We start from the raw sequence: 8,115 nt of genomic DNA on the forward strand, positions 1-8,115 counted from the left end.
AAAAAAGATCAGATTTTTTACTTTAGGAGTGACCAGTGATTAAATTAAAAATTGTCCAGTCACCAGACAAATTCTTGATGAGTCTGTACTTAACTCCACTATAATAGAATAGAACAGAACAGAATAGATTAGAAGAATCTTTTATTTTCCCCCAGTCAGGAAATTCAGGTGTATCAGCAACAAACAGTCCACAACACACACACACACACACACACACACACACACACACACACACATTGCTGTACAGCTGTTTAAAATTGCATTCTCAGATTAAACGAAACTTGCATCTGAGTAGGGTGACCTATAAATTTACAACATCACATGTATTATTGTGCATAAGAAAACAGCAACAGGCTACCTACCCAGAAAATGGAAAATACTGTGCAGTTAATTGCAGGGATGTAAACAAAATTATGGGAGCAGTGATGGGTGGGAGGAAGGATCTGCAATAATGCTCTTTAGTGTACCCAGGGTTCAGCAGTCTTTCACTGAAGGAGCTCTCCAGCTCTTCAAGAGCATCATGCATGGGGTGGGAGACACGGCTTAACAACAACATCACTGTTGGACATAAGTGATGTTCAAATCGCAGAGGTCTGCAATTTTTGGTTGTGTAACAATTAATGGATAAGACACGTCCTCATGGTGTCGTAATGTGTTTATAGTGGGTTTGCCGCCGCATGGAAGGGAAGAGAGTTGCAGCAGTGAGATAATCTAATTTTATTATTTGTTTTTATTATGAGTTTATATAATCACACTGTTTTTACCAGAAACATTCAGGAATCTCAGCACAGCATTAGGTACCTGTCAAACTGTTTAATGCATAGACTTGTTCGGTGGTTGCACTTTGTGTTCAACAAGGATTGATATCCTTGGTTATAAACATCTTTATCTACAGGCCATTTTTGTTGCTCGTGGTTAATGCAGAGAAATGTAAAAATGAGATCTCAATGGCAATTATGGTTGAAATATATCACAATTTTCATTTTTGGCAAAATTGTACAGTCCTAGTCTGAAAGCAATGTGCCGGTGGAAAGGCATTCTCTCTCGGCGTAGCGAGCCAGATGAAAGCGGACGAGTCGAGCCGGCTGTGGTGCAAGCACCTCCGAGCATTTTTAATATCAAGTCATAGTTCAACAAACCAAGCAGATATTTGGGATATAAAATGCTCTCTAAAAACTTTTTAAAAGTTACTTTTATGTCACAGAAAGCGTAATATATCTAACTTTTTTTCTGAGCTGTTTACTCCACTCCACCATTGCTGTTTCCGGTTAAAAAGTTATCTTCTACCCACAATGAATCATGGGATAGAATCAGCCGTGAAGGATACACCGGACACATCCTTCATATCGGGGAAAAGAAGGCCACATTTGAAGGAGTCTTTGAAGGATTTGTGAACTGGGACAGCCTTCGTTGCTGTGCTATGACGTAATCAGCCTAACAAATACGTCCTTCGAAGGATGGACTAAAGAGTGACGCGTTGTAAAGTTGTAAAGTAAAACATTGAAAAATAAAAAACTGTGGTTGTAAAAATAAACACTATTGCTGAAAAAATTGAGAGAAGAAATAGTGACAATGAAAAACATTAATTTCATGCTGCAGCTTTTGGTCAATGAAGTTTTGATGTCACTGCAGAGTTCTTTCAGTTACGATGTCAATGAAAGCTGGCACTGTTTTGGCGTCAGGGAGCAGGGCTAAAGAAGCTGCATTGAGGGGTGGGCTACTGGTCGTGTTTTCAGCATTTTCCGGGAACATTCAGAAATGAAGCATGTAGCCGGTGCCACCGAGGATAACTAGCATAGAGCGATTCAACAGCAAGTGGATCAGTTAAGTTGCTACATGGTTCAGTGTGTTGCAAGTAATTTTACGAAACAGCCAGAAAATACCACTGGAGTTGAATTATTCCACTTCCAGAAGGATAAAACACTTCAACGGATTGTAAGCTCCAACGTGAAAATTAATACTGAAACTTGGGTGGCTGTTTGTGCAGCGACCCCTTTGTAGAGGCCTTCAAGTACAAAGCGTCATGAATGTGGCCATTTGGCTACACACCAAAGACGAAGGAGCTTTGGTCAGGAGCTGGCTCGCCTGTATTTATATTTAAAAGAAAGGCAGATGGAGAGGAGGACTTTGCCACAAGAACAAGAGAAAAAAACATGGAGGATACTTTTAGCATGAATACCCTCGTGTCCTTAATGTATGAATATGAATATAAATGTACAGCATTAAAAATATACAGAAATACAGGTCAGTTCCACATGTATATTTCCTACTTAGCTTATTTTGTGTATTTATCTTGTTTATTTTGTACTTTATACTTAGATAGCTGTTCTTACTTTACTTGATTCTGTTGTTATGCTCGCACTGGGAGCAGAGTAACAAATTTCATTCCACCTTGTGTGAATTGGCAATAAAACTCCTTAAATCCTTGAAAGTGCAACTCATGTTATATAAATTCTTTACATATAGATTGAGATAGCGCAAGTCTATGTCTTGCAATTTTGATGAGTATCATTTACTGGTAGTGAAAAGCCAAAACTCTTAGCAGATAGAATATTCAACATTTTTGATACAATATATGTGTTGTGCTTGCAGAGTGACTTTGGCAGTCCTCCACTTCAATAAGAATGAGAATGTGAGGAAGATGAGGCCCAGAAAACAGGACGGTGCCCTCCATTCCACTTCTAGAAGCTCCTGTTCAGCTGCTTGTCTCAGACATGCAGATTATTGCAAAAACAGAAGCCATCGCTGCCCGCTAGTGAATATTCAATAAGACACTACTATCACATTAATCTCCATATTAAATTTTTTGATCAACATTTGACATCATCAATTATTTTATATGTCCCATTAAAATGATGACAAGGATTAAAAATAACCTCACACCAGCAGCAGTGGTTGGTTGATACATACATTTATTACAGTTGGAATTAGAAAACAGGATTTGTCAGGAAAAATACTGTTTTCAATCCAAGCTGTCTCTCCTTCATTTTTTGTCTCTCATCCTCACTTCATGGGTACTTAAAACCAGCATGCTCTTATGCAGGAAACACAGCTCTGATCTTCAAGACAGCACAAGCAAGGTGGATTCATCTGTCATGTCTGTGTAGTCAGAAGTATATGAATCTACTTAGTCTGTCATAAGACTTGTATTGTCTGTTAAATGCAGCTTTCTCTTTTTTGGATGTTGTAGGCTCTTGTTCTGTCTACTCACTGGGCTTTTTCCTTTTGGAAATAAACTTTACAAAGACTGTTGTTTTTTACTCAAGCTAGCTTTGGGTTTAATTTTAGCAGTTATGTATCACATGACAGGGGCATGCGTCTTGACATGTACCAAGAGTGAGTCATTGATGGATGTAACAGAGAGAATCTGGGCATTACATATAAGAATGCCAAGCGGACGGCACAGAACTCCAAAAGCAGGAAGTAGGCGACAGGGCAGGGCAAGCTAGGTAAATACAATTGTAATTGAGCAATAATACTAATGAAGCAAATCTTATATTTCAAATACTTTGCTCGAGGACAGTGAAGTGTGACATCAGTTCAATGAAGCTGTATGCACCCTGCTCGCACGCTGCTGCCTTTGCACGGAGCTGTCTCACCTGCCTCGTGTGAAATATAACAACCTCTGTGGACCTTTGCCTCGTCCTCCGCTCATGCTGAGCCAACTGTTGAATTTTGCTTGTCTGGCACACTTGCCAAAGACAGCATGGTGATAACATGGGTAAAATTTCTTGCCATTCCATTTTGTTTACTTTTTTTCTGGTAAAGGGAGTTGTGCTGTGTTGCAGTCTAACCTCTTCTGTGATTCTTGGTGCAGCGTCACCACACCGCTACCACACGCGAGGGGTTGAACAGTTTGGTCTAAAGGTTTGGTTAATTTGACAAATGCAGCATGAAAGCAAGTCACACCAGCTGAAATTTTGCAATTTGGTCTCTAATATAACTGAGTCTACCAAACTATCAGGTGTGAAAATGACCTTATTCACCTGCAGGATTTCTGTGGTTTTGATATTTCTAAGTAAACCCACATAGTAGGCAGAACCCAGTTGTTCAGATAATTCACAAATGTATCTATATGCTGCCAGTTTCTATTCCTTTCATGTTCTAGCTTTGTCAGTGATCCACCCTCTACAGCATGATGGGGTTTAGGCCTGATGCATTTTTGCACAATGAAACTGGATATCACTTAGTATTGGAAACTGAATGTTCCGCAGCTAAACAGCCCCATAAAAGAACATTTCAGTACATTGTGTGTTTATGCTTCTTTCCCGTTAACCAGTTCCCCTCATATATTAATTACAGTTTGAGAAATACAACCCCGTTGTCACCTCAATAGATTTCCTTCCTTGAGCTGCTTTTAATAGGAACAGAAGGAGTGAATGCTGCAACTCAATGACTTGATGCAATCTGGTGGATTTTCCTTGTGATAAAAAAACCTTTTTGACCAATCTGTCTGTATGATTTGATTTAGTTGACTCTGTAAAGTGCAACAGGATGGAACGTGTTGTAAGTTGGGGCTATATAAATAAGCTGATTTGATTACTGACTTCAGACCACAGAGAGCCCTGGTGCATGTTTTTAAAATCCTGCTGCTGAGACCTCATAATTTGGCCCTCATCAAAGTTGTGCAGGATCTTAGCTAGTCAATTTTTGCTCATTCCATCAACTTCAATTGGTAAATTTAATCACAACCACTCTCAAGTCCTATTTTAAGAGGAAAATCATTGTTTTTCACCTCACCTGTTAGCCATCTTCTTGCCATGGGTAATAGAAGAATACTACATGCAGTCACAGCTACTAACGCTTATATGCAGTCCTTGCAAAGTTCAAATGGCATTTACCTTTTGACGTCTGAGACATTCTACAAAGGTCTTCATATCATTGGTGTCAGATCATTCTGAGCGTAGCCTAATAGGTAATGTCTTTTCTAGGATCTTTGGTCTTCATGACCTTCTAATACTGACCTCAGAAGGTGGGATGCAAATCCAACTATTCTGCTTACAGCCAACTGTGCATATCTCTTTAAAACCTTTTGACTGAGAACTATTGACAGCTCTAAATCACAACCATTTTATCACAGATTTTACCCATGTTCTTAACTGTATTTGTCTCTGTCTGCCTCTTGGTGATCTGCTTTTTACCCCACGCCCCTTCCTCCTCACGACCTCTTCACCCTTTTCACACTGTGCACTTTAGTCTCCATAAATCGTGCTGATTGTTGTAGCTATCGAACAACGCATGTGGGCTGCAGCTGAGACTCTTGCAACACATACTCATGGCTCTGTCAGCGATCGTGATCTCTCCTCGTGATTTGGAGAGTGCCCCCCCCCCCCCCCACTGAATCCCTCTGAATCCCATTTGAACAGGGATTAACACTGTCGAGTCTGCAGGATTATCTGACATGCAGTGAATCAGAAGGGCAAAGCTGTTTTGCCTGTCTGTCTGACATATCCAAACCAATGTTGTTGCCATTGGGTTGCCTGAAAAGCAATGCAGTGGATTGTTTCTTGGTTCACTCTCTTCAGTGTTTTGCAAAGCAACGTGTTAAAAATAAAGTATTGAACTAAAATAGATTTTTCACTCAATCCCATATCATCTCTCTTACTAACGTCTGAAGTGCAGCACAGGTTACTTCTGTATTACAATGTGTTTTAACGACAAGCTTTTGACAATCAGGCCCTTTGTCTTATGAGGCTGCTCTGCCAAAGAAAAGCTAAATTATAATAAAACACACACACATCCTTGTTTAATGTATATAGTGAGGACCGTGCCTTGTCTTCCAAACTTCCATTCATCTTTTAGTCTTTCTATGGCCTAGTAATAAAAAAACAAATCTAATCTAAAGTTAGTTCTAAAGTAACAGAGGATATACTTATCAGAAACGCCAAAAATAAAAGTAAAAATAAATACCAGAGTAAATATTGCACAATTATTGATAATATGACATACTTGAGTAAAAAAAAAAAATATTTAAGTTAAACAGTGGAAAAACAATGGAAAGACACCAACCTATTTACACAACAATATGAGATAAGATGCAACATGCATGATAGTACAGCAGCATCTTGGAGTAGCTAAACTGTGTACAAGTGTACCTTAGCATCTGAGAGACAGTGTAAATGATTCATGATCAGATGAAAGCATAACTATTTGCATGTTTGATGGTGAAGATTCTCAGGTCATGGTCAATCCAAAAAAGGTTTAAGCCATTAAACAACTGGACTTCTATTCTGAAGTGAAGGACATTTCACTGCTCATCCAGGAAGCTTTCTCAATTCAAAATGTCTGGAATAGTGTGGAGTTCCAAGCTTTATAGACCTGCTGGCGAGGCGTCGTTAGAGCTTGGATTCGCATATAGATTCGCCTGGAACTGATCACCGCTGATCCTTATACCATTTCCTCACTATTTATGACACAACTGGTTATTTGTGCACAAGGGGTTTGTGCACAGTCTAGAGGTAAATCAAGTTATGATCCGAGCAGCTCAGGAGAGGAAGGTATGATGGACAGTATGCCTATTTGCAAATTAAATTTAGTAAGTCCAGTATTTTATTGTCTAGTTTTGCAGGTAACATTCTGTTTAAAGGTAGGGAGGGTGGAGGAAAGAGATAGAATGGTTAAAGTTCCCCATGGTAAGAAAAAGAGCCTGGGAATGTTTTGTTTACCTTCTGCTCACAATGGTGTGGATGACGTTACAGACTGCTTCAGGGTTTGCAGACTGGGGTATAGATTCTATCTCGATCACATGTGAAAACTCTCTAGGGATCATATAAGGCCTCAGCCTAACAGCTATCAGATCGATATTCTTAGTGCAAAGTGTCTGTTTAATTGTAGCATGTCCAGACCTGCACCATCTGTCATTGACAAACACGGCCACACCATCTCCATGCTTCTTTCCACTGTCCCTCATTCTGTTGGCTCGGATCAGATGGAAACCATCCATGTAAACACTAGAATCCGGGATTAACTCTGTTAGCCAGGTCTTGATTAGCATCAGTAAACCACTGTCTCTATACAGGCTAAGGTATCTTTTTAGCTTTGCTAACTCCTTCACTTTATTTGTGATGGATCTTACATGTCCCATAATGATGGATGGGAAGTATGTCGGCTTCTCCCTGTCCATCTTTCACGACTTTTCCTTCTTATCTCCTCTCCTCCTTGGATTTTTGGCCGAGCTGCTGGTTCTTTGGCTTGTTTCTTAGCGAAGGGTAGCAGCTTATCCCTGGTATAAACAATGGCCACATGCTGTTCTCCATTGTTTATAATAAAAATAATTCCATGCAGAATAGGATGTGCAGCAAAATTAACTACAAAACGGTTAGTCTTGTGAATTTGAAAAGCGAAAAGACAGGAACATACACAACTTGAAGCAGGCAAAACAAGATAAAATATATAGAAAACTTAGTAGAAATACAGAACCACTGACATTAACCGCCTGCTGTTATGGTGCTCAGAAAAAGACCAAAACATTGGTAAAAGTGTTTAAACATCAGCTGGGAAAGTACAATTCCGACAAGTTATCCCAAACATTTAGAAGGTGGAATACAGTTTATTCCTTTCCCAACACCTAAAAGGAGTCTAAAAATATGTAAAAGATGGATATGTGGCAGACCTACCTCAGGAGCTGAACACAACAGATTTCAATGGGAAACTAATGCATGTTTGTCTGTATGAAGGTAACTCCATTTTTGCTCATAAACATTGTATACTTACTGGTCAAATTAAAGGCTAATGCTTGACAGTAGTTCTGCTGTGTTTTGTGTGTTTTTGATATCTGTTTGTTGCAACTTCTGATTGTCCTAAGTCGAGGTGTTTAACAGGATTCAAATTTTGCACAAAGAAGTGTAAAGTAAAATTGTACCTCCTAAAACAGAATTTTATTGTAAATTTTTGCCATGGATGGTGTGATAGGAGCATGAAAACATCTACTGCAGTCTACAGTGACTATTTTGTAACCAATATGTATTTTAAGTTGGGTATGAGTTGGGTATTTACACTTGGGCTTTAACATCGATTTCTCTGTGGTTACCTTGAAATAACTTAATTGGCATGATTTACAACTCATTTACATTTTTTCCAGTCCTTTTTGCCTTAATTTTGGTATATGAGGCAATA

The sequence above is a fragment of the Fundulus heteroclitus genome, chromosome 12, assembly GCF_011125445.2.
Source record: "Fundulus heteroclitus isolate FHET01 chromosome 12, MU-UCD_Fhet_4.1, whole genome shotgun sequence".
In the NCBI taxonomy this organism is placed as follows: domain Eukaryota; kingdom Metazoa; phylum Chordata; class Actinopteri; order Cyprinodontiformes; family Fundulidae; genus Fundulus; species Fundulus heteroclitus.